This window comes from Bactrocera dorsalis, chromosome 1 (genome assembly GCF_023373825.1).
Source record: "Bactrocera dorsalis isolate Fly_Bdor chromosome 1, ASM2337382v1, whole genome shotgun sequence".
Classification (NCBI taxonomy): domain Eukaryota; kingdom Metazoa; phylum Arthropoda; class Insecta; order Diptera; family Tephritidae; genus Bactrocera; species Bactrocera dorsalis.
The window spans coordinates 38,850,412-38,864,775 of NC_064303.1; the positions used below are offsets into that span (position 1 = coordinate 38,850,412).

Below are 14,364 nucleotides of genomic sequence, written 5' to 3' on the forward strand. Positions count from 1 at the left end.
TCAACAAGGGCGTTCGACTTGGACAGGAACAGGTGGTAATCACTTGGTGCTTTTGCCGGGCTATATGGTGGATGCGATAAAACCTCCCATCCGAGCTCCCGTAGCTTTTAACGAGTCATCAACGTAGTGTGTGGTCTTGTGTTGTCCTGGTGGAACACTACACCCTTCCTGTTGGGTAATTCTGGACGCTTCTGGTCGATCGCCTGCTTCAAGCAGTCCAGTTGTTCGCAGTAGATGGTAGAATTAAGCGTCTGACCATATGGGAGCAGCTTATAGTGGATGATTCCCCTCCAATCCCACTAAACACACAGAAAAACCTTCCTGGCCGTCAATCTCGGCTTGACCACTGTTTGAGATGATTCACCGGCTTTCGACCACGACCGTTTTCTCCTCATATTGTCGTATGTGATCCATTTTTCGTCACCAGTCACCATCCGCTTCAAAAATGGGTCGAATTCGTTTCGTTTCAGCAGCTTATCGTAGGCGTTGATTCGGTTTAAAAGTTTTTTTTTGCGTCAAGTCATGCGGCACCCAAACTTCAAGCTTTTTTGTGTATCCAGCCTTCTGCAGATGGTTTAATATGGTTTGGTGACTAACTCCCATCTTCTGGGCGATGTCAAAAGATGCCACTTACCGGTCTAACTCGATGTTTTCCATAATTTGATCGGTATTCGTCGTCACAGTTCTTCCGCCGGCTGACTTTTCAATGGTGTCGTTTTCACCCGCTCTGAATCCTGGAAACCATTCCTCCGCATTTCGAAGTCACCCAAAATACCATTAATCTCACATAACGTTTCTCTAGCGGATTTGCCTTTAACGAAGGAAAACTTTAAAATAGCGTGAATTTCGGCGTTAGTGGACTCGATGTTTACACGTCTATAACTGTTGAACGCAATATCCAAACTAAGCATGCATAGCGTCGCTTTGTAGGCTATGTCAAGGCCTTTCAAAAATGTATAGTATTGGCAGATACGAGCGCTGTAGCGCTTTATACAAAAAGGCGAAAGGGAGATATTTGACAACCTAATAGTATTGAACGGTTTTTATATATTTTTTGCCAATACTACAAACATTTGAAAGACCACAAACTAATAAAATGCTCATCAAGGTTCCTCTCATACAATCACCAAACAAATGGAATAACTACAGCCGGATGTTCGAAAAGCTGATATTACTTATATAGGGACAAGGTCAAGTTTTTGCCTACTTTTGTATATTTATGACGCAAGGATACATTTTTATGAGTAAAATGCGTTCTCTAATTACTGACCCGGTTCGACCCATGTTTAATAAACAGAAATAGTATTTACATCAGAAGTCAACTATAGATTTAGTTGAACTTTAATTGGGCATATACAATTTTGGTCGAAAGGTGGCATACTTTAAAGGAATTATTAGTGCAAAGTTGTATCCATTATATAAATCTAGATTTATCTACTGGAAAATTAAAGAATCAAGTGGAATTTGAAGATGTGTTATATAGGAAGTAGGCATGGTTGTTACCCGATTTCCACCAGTGGTACGATTACGCGCATCTACGAACTTCGCCTATCTCTTTGGCATGGAACACATGTACGAAGATTCATTAGAGTATCTCAGTTTAACTTGTATAGTCAAGTTACAGCTTACATAAAACGACGAACAAACAGACGGACAGATCGACATCCGAATTTCAACACGTCTCGTTATCTTGATAACTTATATAACGGGTGATTTTTTTGAGGTTAGGATTTTCATGCATTAGTATTTGACAGATCACGTGGGATTTCAGACATGGTGTCAAAGAGAAAGATGCTCAGTATGCTTTGACATTTCATCATGAATAGACTTACTAACGAGCAACGCTTGCAAATCATTGAATTTTATTACCAAAATCAGTGTTCGGTTCGAAATGTGTTTATCGACAAATTTTGTTCAGCGATGAGGCTCATTTCTGGTTGAATGGCTACGTAAATAAGCAAAATTGCCGCATTTGGGGTGAAGAGCAACCAGAAGCCGTTCAAGAACTGCCCATGCATCCCGAAAAATGCACTGTTTGGTGTGGTTTGTACGCTGGTGGAATCATTGGACCGTATTTTTTCAAAGATGCTGTTGGACGCAACGTTACGGTGAATGGCGATCGCTATCGTTCGATGCTAACAAACTTTTTGTTGCCAAAAATGGAAGAACTGAACTTGGTTGACATGTGGTTTCAACAAGATGGCGCTACATGCCACACAGCTCGCGATTCTATGGCCATTTTGAGGGAAAACTTCGGACAACAATTCATCTCAAGAAATGGACCCGTAAGTTGGCCACCAAGATCATGCGATTTAACGCCTTTAGACTATTTTTTGTGGGGCTACGTCAAGTCTAAAGTCTACAGAAATAAGCCAGCAACTATTCCAGCTTTGGAAGACAACATTTCCGAAGAAATTCGGGCTATTCCGGCCGAAATGCTCGAAAAAGTTGCCCAAAATTGGACTTTCCGAATGGACCACCTAAGACGCAGCCGCGGTCAACATTTAAATGAAATTATCTTCAAAAAGTAAATGTCATGAACCAATCTAACGTTTCAAATAAAGAACCGATGAGATTTTGCAAATTTTATGCGTTTTTTTTTAAAAAAATTTATCAAGCTCTTAAAAAATCACCCTTTATATAGGTCAAACTATTGAATAGTTTCAGGTGAACAAAACTATTATACTCTATAGCAACATATTGCAAGAGTATAAAAATGTTGATTTTTTAGATTAAGCGTCGTTAACCTTTTAGGGGTTTGAAAGCCATGGACAATTCTACATGGAACTTTTTTTAAAAAAATTTATCAAGCTCTTAAAAATCACCCTTTATATAGGTCAAACTATTGAATAGTTTCAGGTGAACAAAACTATTATACTCTATAGCAACATATTGCAAGAGTATAAAAATGTTGATTTTTTAGATTAAGCGTCGTTAACCTTTTAGGGGTTTGAAGCCATGGGCAACTCTACATGGAACTTTCGCCTCCCGATTTAATGTTGCTGCATATCTGTATGCTTTTGCCTGTTGGTTACTTTATTCTGTTAGCTGCAATGTAAATGTGTGTTGGCGCGTAATTTTGCACCCAGCAGTTATAGCAACGTGTGAAAACTTTCGCAACCACTGTGCGAAAAGCAAACCCGAAAATGAAGCCGTTGGCAGTGCCAGTGGTTTTGAGTGTGCGCGGCTGTTGTTGCGCTTCATGGTTCGTGGCTATGGTGCAGCAAGTTAAAGTGTAACTATAAAGCACAAAGAAGTGTGTAAAGTTGTGCGTGAGTATGCATACATTGGTGCATTTGAATAAGTGTATATTTGAGCAACGGCATTTGTTTGTGTGGATTTTGTGTTTTAATGAGCGCAAAATTATTCCACACTCGTTGGCAATTTATGTGTCATTACAAGCGTTCTTATTTATATTGTTTGGTTGTCAACCTTTTCTATGCTTAAGAAGACTACTGCATTGTTAACCGAAATAGAGTATAAGCCACAAAAGAGTCAGCGCTTTTCTGAAGGCATAATTTTAGGCTCTGTTAAGAATAAAATTTGAAGTTTCTGAAATTAATTCGATTACTGGTTTATAAAGTTAAGTGTTAAAAACTCTAAAAAATGTAAATTAGCAGTTGAAAAGTTAAGCTTAGCAAAAATGGAGCGATGGAACAATAATACTGTTTCTTAATTGTGCTTCTTCCTCTTTGGTCTCAGTTTTGAATTTGCTTTCAGAAGGCAGCGGAGAGTGAAAGCTAACCGAAACCGCATCTACTCTGCCATACTTTATATCGATCAGCGCTGATCGAAATCAGCTTTATGCTTGGCATGGCTTTCAGCGCCTACTCTGCAGGCTGTCTAAAATAAGATTTCAAGCGTATGAAGCTTTGGTGTTCTGTTTCCATTAAGTACTTCTAGAGCTTTTAGTGGAAACTTGCTTTCTTATAGCCCAAACACACTGTTTGTTTTTTAATATGCATTATTTATCCTTATATTAGCGAAATATTAATAGAAAACTGTAATTATCAAAAACTTTCAAGACTGTAAAAGCTCAAATAAATACCCAAAATATATAGAACTGAATATATTTGTATGCATTCATTCTATATACAAGAAAACATGCTTCAGAAATGTGGCGTTACCTACATATATTACACATTCGAAAGCAGTGGGAGTGGTGGAAAAGATCAAACTAGAATGCCCCTACGATATGAACTGCATTTTACGCCAGTGTGCGTGCGATCATAATATCAGAAAACTGCTGATAAAATAGAAATATGTATAGCGTAAAACCGGATACAATATAATATGACTTTCTGATTTCCCTATAAAGAAAGGTTTTATATATTCATAAACAAAGGCAGTAATTTTAGTAAAATATACTAATATTACTATATTGGTTATAAGCTAGCCGGAATCTTTACATAATTAGATTATATTGTAAAGTTAGTTGAGCTGATCTCTTGCACAAATTTGGCTTCAAATGCCGGAACAATAATTTTTCTGTGTAAGAATAAAATTCTTAGCTTTCGGAAATTCAATACCGACTAAAAGTTTCTGTATTAAAGTGAGTCTGCGTTACTGGTTCCATCTTGATTCCGAGATGATTTATTTGCTATATTGTTTGTTCAAAGTTATTTTCTTCATAATAACCAAAATTACCAGCAAATATGGAATTAGTTATAAAGGGTGATTTTTAAGAGCTTGATAAATTTTTAAAAAAAAAAAACGCATAAAATTTGCAAAATCTCATCGGTTCTTTATTTGAAACGTTAGATTGGTTCATGACATTTACTTTTTGAAGATAATTTCATTTAAATGTTGACCGCGGCTGCGTCTTAGGTGGTCCATTCGGAAAGTCCAATTTTGGGCAACTTTTTCGAGCATTTCGGCCGGAATAGCCCGAATTTCTTCGGAAATGTTGTCTTCCAAAGCTGGAATAGTTGCTGGCTTATTTCTGTAGACTTTAGACTTGACGTAGCCCCACAAAAGTCTAAAGGCGTTAAATCGCATGATCTTGGTGGCCAACTTACGGGTCCATTTCTTGAGATGAATTGTTGTCCGAAGTTTTCCCTCAAAATGGCCATAGAATCGCGAGCTGTGTGGCATGTAGCGCCATCTTGTTGAAACCACATGTCAACCAAGTTCAGTTCTTCCATTTTTGGCAACAAAAAGTTTGTTAGCATCGAACGATAGCGATCGCCATTCACCGTAACGTTGCGTCCAACAGCATCTTTGAAAAAATACGGTCCAATGATTCCACCAGCGTACAAACCACACCAAACAGTGCATTTTTCGGGATGCATGGGCAGTTCTTGAACGGCTTCTGGTTGCTCTTCACCCCAAATGCGGCAATTTTGCTTATTTACGTAGCCATTCAACCAGAAATGAGCCTCATCGCTGAACAAAATTTGTCGATAAACACATTTCGAACCGAACACTGATTTTGGTAATAAAATTCAATGATTTGCAAGCGTTGCTCGTTAGTAAGTCTATTCATGATGAAATGTCAAAGCATACTGAGCATCTTTCTCTTTGACACCATGTCTGAAATCCCACGTGATCTGTCAAATACTAATGCATGAAAATCCTAACCTCAAAAAAATCACCCGTTATGTATTATATATAGTGTTACATTCAAATTGTTTCCAAATAATAATATTACTAGCACCTAATATAATTAAACTTTTCTCGGTCTGTGCCTTTGGAACTCTACACTCTTAAAATATCGCTACCCATAATATTTAAATACTTGTACATTGCTTTAGTACACCTTTTCCTTTAGAGCTGTCTTTATTACCATTTCCATTTGCAACAATTTGGTCTCATTAAAGCGATACCAATAAAGGAAAAAAACTCAACTACCTAGAAAACGGCTTGCATTCCATTTCGCACTTTTTCCCGTTTTTGCGTGTTTTCCGTTTCTCCGCAATTTACAGAGTACTTAGTAGTTCAGTACTTAGCCATTCTATTTTATAATTTGCACCACTGAATAATTTAATTCAATGTTTTGCGTGCAAATGACAACGAACTTAAGTGTAGTACTATTTAAATTCGTCCCGAAGTAAAAAAAACTAAAATAGACAAGTAAGGAAAGGCTAAGTTCGGGTCCGACCGAATACGAAATCCAAGAAATTTTATATATAGTATACCCATACTCTATATAATTTATATGCTGGCCGACATTATCGACATAAGAATTGTTAGCAAAACGAAAATGAGTATATGCAATATATGAGAGTGAGGGTAGTTTTACCCGATTTTATCTATTTCGCCATACTATTAAAAAACTACATACTAATAAAAGGTTAACTAGGTTTCATTAAGGTACTTCACTCAACATTACCAATCCTGTGGGGTAAAGTCAGCCGGATATTCCGAAATCTTAAAGCTAATTATACAATAATTGTATAGCGTTAAGTTAACATTTCTGTTATGAGAAAATCAAACTCTTTAATTTTTAAATGAGATAGCTCACGTATAAAATCAACCGGAAGTTCGAAAATCTTTATATTAGGTGCAATATATAAAGGCTCAGGGAAGCATTGACCCGATTCTACGAATTTCTGATTTTCTTTGGCATATTCAGTTATTGATGTATTGCGCTTTTAGTAGTTTAGGTTGCGACAGATTCATATTGCGCAACATTGTCTGCGAAGATGTTCGAGTAGTAAGGGAAGCGGTGACAATCGGCGATCGTTTCTTTCGGCACAGCTCGGATTTTCTACCAACAACACAACATTGCCATGCTTATGCTATTGTTGTATTTGTAGAACAATTTTTGGTTGGTTACATATTCACATGTGTGCGCATATGTATGTTTGTAAACTTGTGCATTATTGAAGTTATACTTCTTTTTCTTTCGTTTGTCATTCATTTTTGCGAGTTCTCAACTATTTTATGTGACTTTTGCTTGAAATACTCTACGTTAGCCTTTGAAAAATTAAGACTATACTTCACAGGAACATTTTTGTAGTTAGTCTTTCTTCGCAAATCTAACCCGCGATGACGAGGTGACTATTCACATGTGTGCGCATATGTATGTTTGTATGCTTGTGCATTATTGAAGTTATACTTCTTTTTCTTTCGTTTGTCTTTCATTTTTGCGAATTCTCAACTATTTTGTGTGACTTTATTTCTTTCGTTTCTGTTTTATTTCTGCGAATTCTTTGTGTGACTTTTGGTTGAAATTCACTGCGTAGGCCGTTGAAAAGTTAAGACTATACTTCTCAGGATCATTTCTGTAGTCAGTCTTCATTTACTTTCTTTACAAATCGACCCGCGACGAGGTGATTATTCACATGTGTGCGCATATGTATGTTTGTATACTTGTGCATTATTGAAGTTATACTTCTTTTTCTTTCGTTTGTCTTTCATTTCTGCGAATTCTCAACTATTTTATGTGACTTTTGGTTGAAATACTATGCGTTAGCCGTTCAAAGGATTATTTCTGTAGACAGTGTTTATTTATTAATTCGTGTTCTATGCTGGGCCTTCAACGCGTGTTGATGGATAATTGACGGCTGGACCCCCGATCAATATTGATAAAATAAATAACAGTGATAATACGCATAACACAGCGGATTCCAGGTTATGTGATGGTAGGTTTCTCTTGAATATTTCAATTGTCCGTAATAGACGCACCTTGGGCATTAAGCTTGTGCCTTGAAACTAATATCAATTGGATTTACAAAAATTTTAATGTTTTGATTTTAAATTGATTTTACAGCGGAAAAAGACAGTGCAGCGCGTGTTTCAAGAGGAGGGAAATCAGCAAAATATTATCGTGAATACCGAGCACGAAAGAAAGCAGAGCGGGAAAACGAGAAATTGGATATGGTAGCTGGCAGTCAACCGAGGAAGATTAGTCTTTGCTTTATAAAATGTGCTTAATAAATTTATAAAATGTGAATTTAAGTTTTCTAGTTTTCTTTCATACAAAATGATATGCATTTCTGAATATCACTAAGAAGTATAACTTCTTCCGCGCGTAGGGACTTCACGCACCTTTTTTTAATTTTCTGCCAACAGGTGCCCTTGCTACTACGATTTCTTGTGCCAAGTTAAAGTTTTATATCTAAATTCATTGCTTTGTTATGACACTTTTTAAGTTTTCAGTTAATGGCGTTATGTGGACATGGCAGTATTCTGAATACGCCTATCTACCAACTCGTAATATATTTTTTTCAGATATCTTAATTTCTATTATTTATAAAATGTGCTTAATAAATTTATAAAATGTGAATTTAAGTTTTCTAGTTTTCTTTCATACAGAATGATATGCATTTCTGAATATCACTAAGAAGTATAACTTCTTCCACGCGTTGGGACTCCACGCACCTTTTTTTAATGAATATATCGATCAACCACCGTATTCAGCAGATTTGTCTTCGTTTGATTTTTTCTTGTTCCCCAAACTGAAATTGCCGTTCGGTTGAACCCATTTTCAGTTTATCAAAGAGATAAAACAAAATTCGCTGATTGAGTTGAAGACCATCCCAAAAGTGCTTATGAAATGTGTTTCGATGGCTGGAAAAAGCGTTGGCATAAGTGTATTACATCTGATGTGGATTACTTCGAAGGCGACAAAATAAATGTACAATGTGCAAAATGTGTAACCCCGTTTAGGGTATGAAGATCACTCAATATTCAGTTCAGTTAAATTAAATTTACTTTTTAATTCAGATTAAGTTTCAAGCTTTTACTTTGGATGTACATATAGTTTCTAGAATACAGAAACTTATTAACCCATTCGTGTTTTAAAAATCATATAGAACTTTTCTAAATACTTCATTGCTATTTTCTACATTCTTCTTTACTGTCATTGCCAACCATTTATACTGTGGTTATGCTGACGTCTTCAAGTTATTTTAGTGAGCTGACTGCATGGCTCTTCCTTTGATGTTAATGTTACGTTCGCATTTTAAATAGTGCTTACTCAAAAACGATAAAAAAGTAACAAATTTCCATTTTTCATCACTGAAAAATAATAGAAATATAATTTCCACTTTCAGTAACTATCTGCCATCAATTTTTCGCTATCTTGCGGCGTGTGAAAATTTTCACAATCCCATTTTCCGAGTAGGACTAGGAAATGCGCTTGCTCAGATGTTGAAACCGCTGGAGGCTATGCAAGGGCGTATTAAATTTTCTATGGCATTTACAGGGAAGTTTGGTGTTTGTTTTATTTCCACTTCGACCTTGAAGTGGTTACGGTGAAGCAAAATTTGTCTGACAACTACAAAATCATATTTGTAAATACATGTATGTTTTCATATATACACATGAGTATATTTGTACTTGCAAATGTTATTGTAAAGTTTTAGTTTTAATGAGCGCAAAATTAGTTATTTCACACTCGTTGGTAATTATTTGCCAATAACGAGAAGGTGTGTATACACTGCCTAACTGTTTCACCATTATTCGACGTGCGACCAAATGTATAAAACTCTAAAATTACGCTGGAAAAAATCAAAATTCTGTGTTTCTAACTAAAATGTGGTCACAGCCGCAAACTAACCGTTTTGCGGAAGCATAGTTTTAGGCGTTTGACTCAGATACTGTATTTATATTACGAGTTTCTTAGTTTAAATGGCAGCTATTTAATATGGGATATAATATATAAATAGGACAATTTTAGGTGAGCTTAATGCAAGGTGTTAAGTCAAGCTTTCAAGGAATGATTTTTTAAATATAATTTATTTAAATGTTAGCAAAAGCACAATTGCGATAAATATTCACAGAAATCTTTCTGTTACTCAAACATATATATCTAGATTTACACACCTTGTATATACGAACTCAAGTTGAACCACAAAAACAATAACGGGCAGTCAGAACCAGTAAAAGCTCTTAATTATTGTGAAATGCTTCTGCTGGCTTAAAACACATGGCTTGTTCGTATGTTCATGTATTTATTTTGTGGTCTATTCACTTTTTTGGCTTTTAAGACGATGGAAGGAGTTATGGTATTCACATGTTGTTACTATTTGATTGGAGGAGTTGGCAGAAAAAGTGCTCGTCATTAACCATCTGCGGTATTGTCATGACGAATATGACGTAAAAATTTACGTGATTGGAATAAATAGTGGAATATTGCAGTTGATAATTTTGGCGATTACTAAATTTGTGGACATTAAAATAAAATGTTTTTTTTTTTTTCTGACGAACCTACGCCTCTGAAACCCTGTTGATAAAAAAATGATTTCGCAGCATTTATTTCACGAAATTAACAAAAAACATGAAGCTTGTAATTTCATACTTTAGGACAAAAAAAATTTGGGTGTATAATGTAATATTGAAAGTCAAAATCTTGAATTTTAGAATTTCGACAATCAAAATACCGACATAACAAAAAACCTCCTAAACATACATATATCATCCATGCAAATTTACCGAAAAATATTAAATTTTGAAGGATATTATAACCTCGTTGTAACCAAAGTTAAAGTTTTTTTGTTTAACTTTGAAGTAAATTTTCCGAAATACGACATTTTTGTAAGACATACTTGCTATTAATACTAAAAAATGTATTAGTATTGTTGTTTTGAAACAAATTGATGGAAAAAAATTAAGTCCACAAATTTTTTCAGAAATAAGCTTTAAGTTTACGAAAAATTATAGTGCAAAAACTTCAATTCCTATTTTGAATTCCTCTGCAATTTTCGTAAATTAAATTTATTTCTGTCAAGGTTGCTGAGCATTACACGCTATGTAAACTTTAGTTGTGCAATTGTAAGTGTATTTGTATGTATTTTAAGACCCTTTTAACAGTAGTAGGAGCATAGTAAGGAACCATTTTGCGAACGATGTGAAGGTTACAAACTATTTATTCGACAATTATACGTCAAAGTGGTTAGCTGATATGTGATCGTGAAAGCACAAGTCAGTGAATCGTGAAAAAAATATATCTACATATACATATATCACCGTTAGGAAGATATTAAAGGTTGAAATTTTACTATTTTACGGCAAATAGCTTTTTTCTTTGGAATATTGTAACTCAATACAAAATCCTCTTAAACTGCAAAGCTCATTGATTGTTTTATGATTTACAAAAATGATCTACATAATTTTTCAATTAACTTAAGAGATATTTGAATGTTAAATTACATGTGGAAAACGAAAATCATTCATAGGGTATATGTGGTTAGAATGAAGACAGGTAAATTGTAAATTGCATTAAATTGAACATTGCTCAGGTATAGTGTACTCGAGAACGTATTTTAAACGAACTTTTTAATATACATATAATTCACATATTTATTGAAATATTTTTCATAAGATTTGTTAGAAAAACAAAAGTCATTAAACTGTGGGCAAAAAATAGCAAGAGAATTTGTTCATGATTTTAAAAACCTTAATTTATTCTTTAAAATCTATGTCGTCACCCTCAAAGTAATATCCTTGTGCCAACGTTTTTTCAATCCTCGAAACAGTTGTTGAAGTCGATTTCCCGAATAGTATTCACTGCGCGTGGCGATTCACGTTCAATGTCTTCAGTTGACTCGAAATGTTTTTCTCGGAGCGTTCGTTTGAGCCTACTAAATAACCAGAAGTTACACGCACCTAAAACGTATGAATATGGGGTTGCAGCTGGTTCGAAATGCATCACACTTCGATAAACGAAGAAAAGTGTAAACCATAACCTTGATTTTTTACCTGCTTTCACGTAGTTATTTTCGGCATCTGCTCTTTTTTGCTACGATATTCGTCGATTGATCGTCTGTTTTCTGGCCGTAGGCCATTGCCAGTAAATGTATTTCGTGGTATCCTGGCAGTCAAAAAGCATTATTAGCATTATGTGGTGGAACTACTTGCATCATTCAAAAACACGTCCTCGCGACAAACAATTATCATGGTAAGCCTTTTTCATCATTCCGAACGTTTCATCTCCAGAAATTTGATTCCGCTCACAAAATTTAAAGAAAATATGTCGGCTAATGGATTTTTGTGCGAAATTTAAATTAAAAATCCTCTCATGTTTTGCCCATATAGTATATGGAAGTTTGGGGTAGTATTGACTCGATTTTATCTATTTTTGTCAATACCACATACTAACGAAATCTTCCCAGGGTTTTATTAAGGTACTCCACATGCCTTCACCAAGCATCAGCTATAAAGTCGCCCGAATGTTATGTGGGGCCTAGGTGAATTTTATCCATTTGAGGCACAAAGAAACATTGTCATCAATAAAATACACTTTCTCATTTTCCTAGAGATAACTCATATGTTAGCCGATAGATAACGTCACACGGAATTTTGAACATCGTTGCGTTAGGTATTTAGGAGGTGAGGATAGTATTGACACGATTCAACACATTTTGGTCACACAGGTATACTATTGTTGGGCAAAAATTAACCCTGAATTTCAATAAAATATCTCATTGGCCAAAATTCGGGGTACCTAGAGGGTTGAACAGATTTAGTTGGATTAGGACAATTTTTAGTCATTGGGTGGCATACCTTAGCTTTATTCGCGCAATGTTTTATACCATTTTATTAACTGTTCTCCATTTGTACATGATATTTGGAAAGTGAAAGAATCAAATGGAATTTAAAATTGTGTTATATGGTAAGCAGACGTGGTTCAAGCCATATTTCGCTTGTTTTTGCACTTTAACATAGGAATGTCAGAAAATGTTATGCACCGAGTTTGGTTGAAATCGGTAGTGAAAGTCTCGAGATACGTGATTTTATCTAAAAAGGGGCGGCGTCACCCCCCCCATATATTTTTAATCTGCTTTCTGTAAAACTCTCTCATACCATATCGGGTGTAAAATATTATGTTTTTGTCGTATTTAATTATTGATTCATTGCACTTTTAGCAGTTTTTAACGGTACCCCTATATGAAGAGTGGACGGGGTTATCTTTCGATCTAATTAATTTTAACAGTGTCGGTAGGGTCCTTATTTTTTGAAGATGTTTAGCCTACAGAGTCTTTGAAAAAGTAATTATAGAACTGTTTGGAAGAGCATTCAATTTCCCACAAAGTTCACAAAATGAAATAATAATATTATTTCAAGTATTTGAAAGCAAGATAACGGCTCATACTTGAAGAGCCTTTCTTAGAATCATGTATAAACAAATTTTTCAAAGAACTAAAAGAAAAAGCTTCGTTGTTTTGATATATACATATATACGTAGTACTTGCCTTTGTCCGCGTTATTAATGGGGTTGGCATACGAGTATTAGGTACATTCGATCGTTAAATTTTTACGCTTTTATGTAGTTTTAAACGGTTTATACACGTTGTTTTACATTGAGCTCTACAACCAAATGTTTGAGGAATTAAACAAGCCTTTTGAGTTCGACCAACTATTTAAACACTGTTTTGCTTTGGTAGGTGCCACATTTTTGTTAGCTGACTTGTGCTTTGTCTGCTACTACAAAGTTCTTTAGGAGAAGGAGAAAAAGAGAATGTTTTACTGCACTGTGCACTGTTTTTGCGGCCTTTCTTCTTTTTGCAATTTTAAAAGCGTTACATTTTGTGATTAGAAATGTTTTCTCTTTTGTTGTATTGTATTTTTTGTGTTTTAACTATTTTTGCTGTGTTGAATTCCAGCTGTAAAATTGCTGCATATATTTTGCGTTTTTACTTTTTGCTTTAAATCTTTTACATTGGAATTCCAGGTTTAATCTCCCACTAAATGCTTGGTATAACTTATGAATGGGTCAGTCCGTAGTTCATATCTATTGTCTGATATTAATTTTAACGTCCCCGTTCGCTCAACAGCTCAACAGGCAATTTAGACCTTTACTTTTAAAATTTTCTACAACAAAAACAAACAATTAAAAAATCTACTCTAAACAAATAACATTTAAAAATAATAAACTTATTTTAATCTATTTCTTAAATTTGGTTGTTGAAATTTGTATTTCTGCAGCTGAGCAGCTTAACATCGCAACGCTTAAAATTAATTTACAATCAATTAACCGCAAAGAATAATCAAAAATTAAATGGGGAAATAAGAAAGACATACAGATTTGTCGAGGTGTACAGGAAAAGAGCAATGAGAATAACGCAATCCTTAAGTTCTGCCTTAAAGTTTGGAAGTTCTCTCATTTAGATTTGTTTCTTTTCCGCACTCACCTTTCAGCTCACCACAAATTTGCCGAAATTAAAAAAAGAAAATGATGTTCTTTGTGTGGGTGGATAGTAAGTGGTGAGTGTGGTGAAGGTTGCGCGTCAGTATTGATGTGGTGATGTGGATCGTCGGGTCGCAGTACGGCTGCGAGGCATGATGACGTCGGGTCTGGCGGTGCGGTGCAGCATCGGGTGATGGTGCTGCATGCATAACTGACACTAATATCCGGTGGTGCAGTCGCGCGTGAGATGGGTGAGCGCCAGGCAATGACCGTGTGCCTGGGTGATCTGC

The 14,364-nt window shown here is 35.3% G+C and overlaps 2 pseudogenes; both read left to right on the forward strand.

The window, feature by feature from the left end:
- Positions 1 to 6,930: 6,930 nt before the first annotated feature.
- Positions 6,931 to 7,019, forward strand: LOC125775998 (small nucleolar RNA U3; annotated as a pseudogene).
- A 182-nt stretch (positions 7,020 to 7,201) lies between these two features.
- LOC125775982 (small nucleolar RNA U3) lies at positions 7,202 to 7,295 on the forward strand (annotated as a pseudogene).
- The last annotated feature ends 7,069 nt before the right edge of the window (positions 7,296 to 14,364 follow it).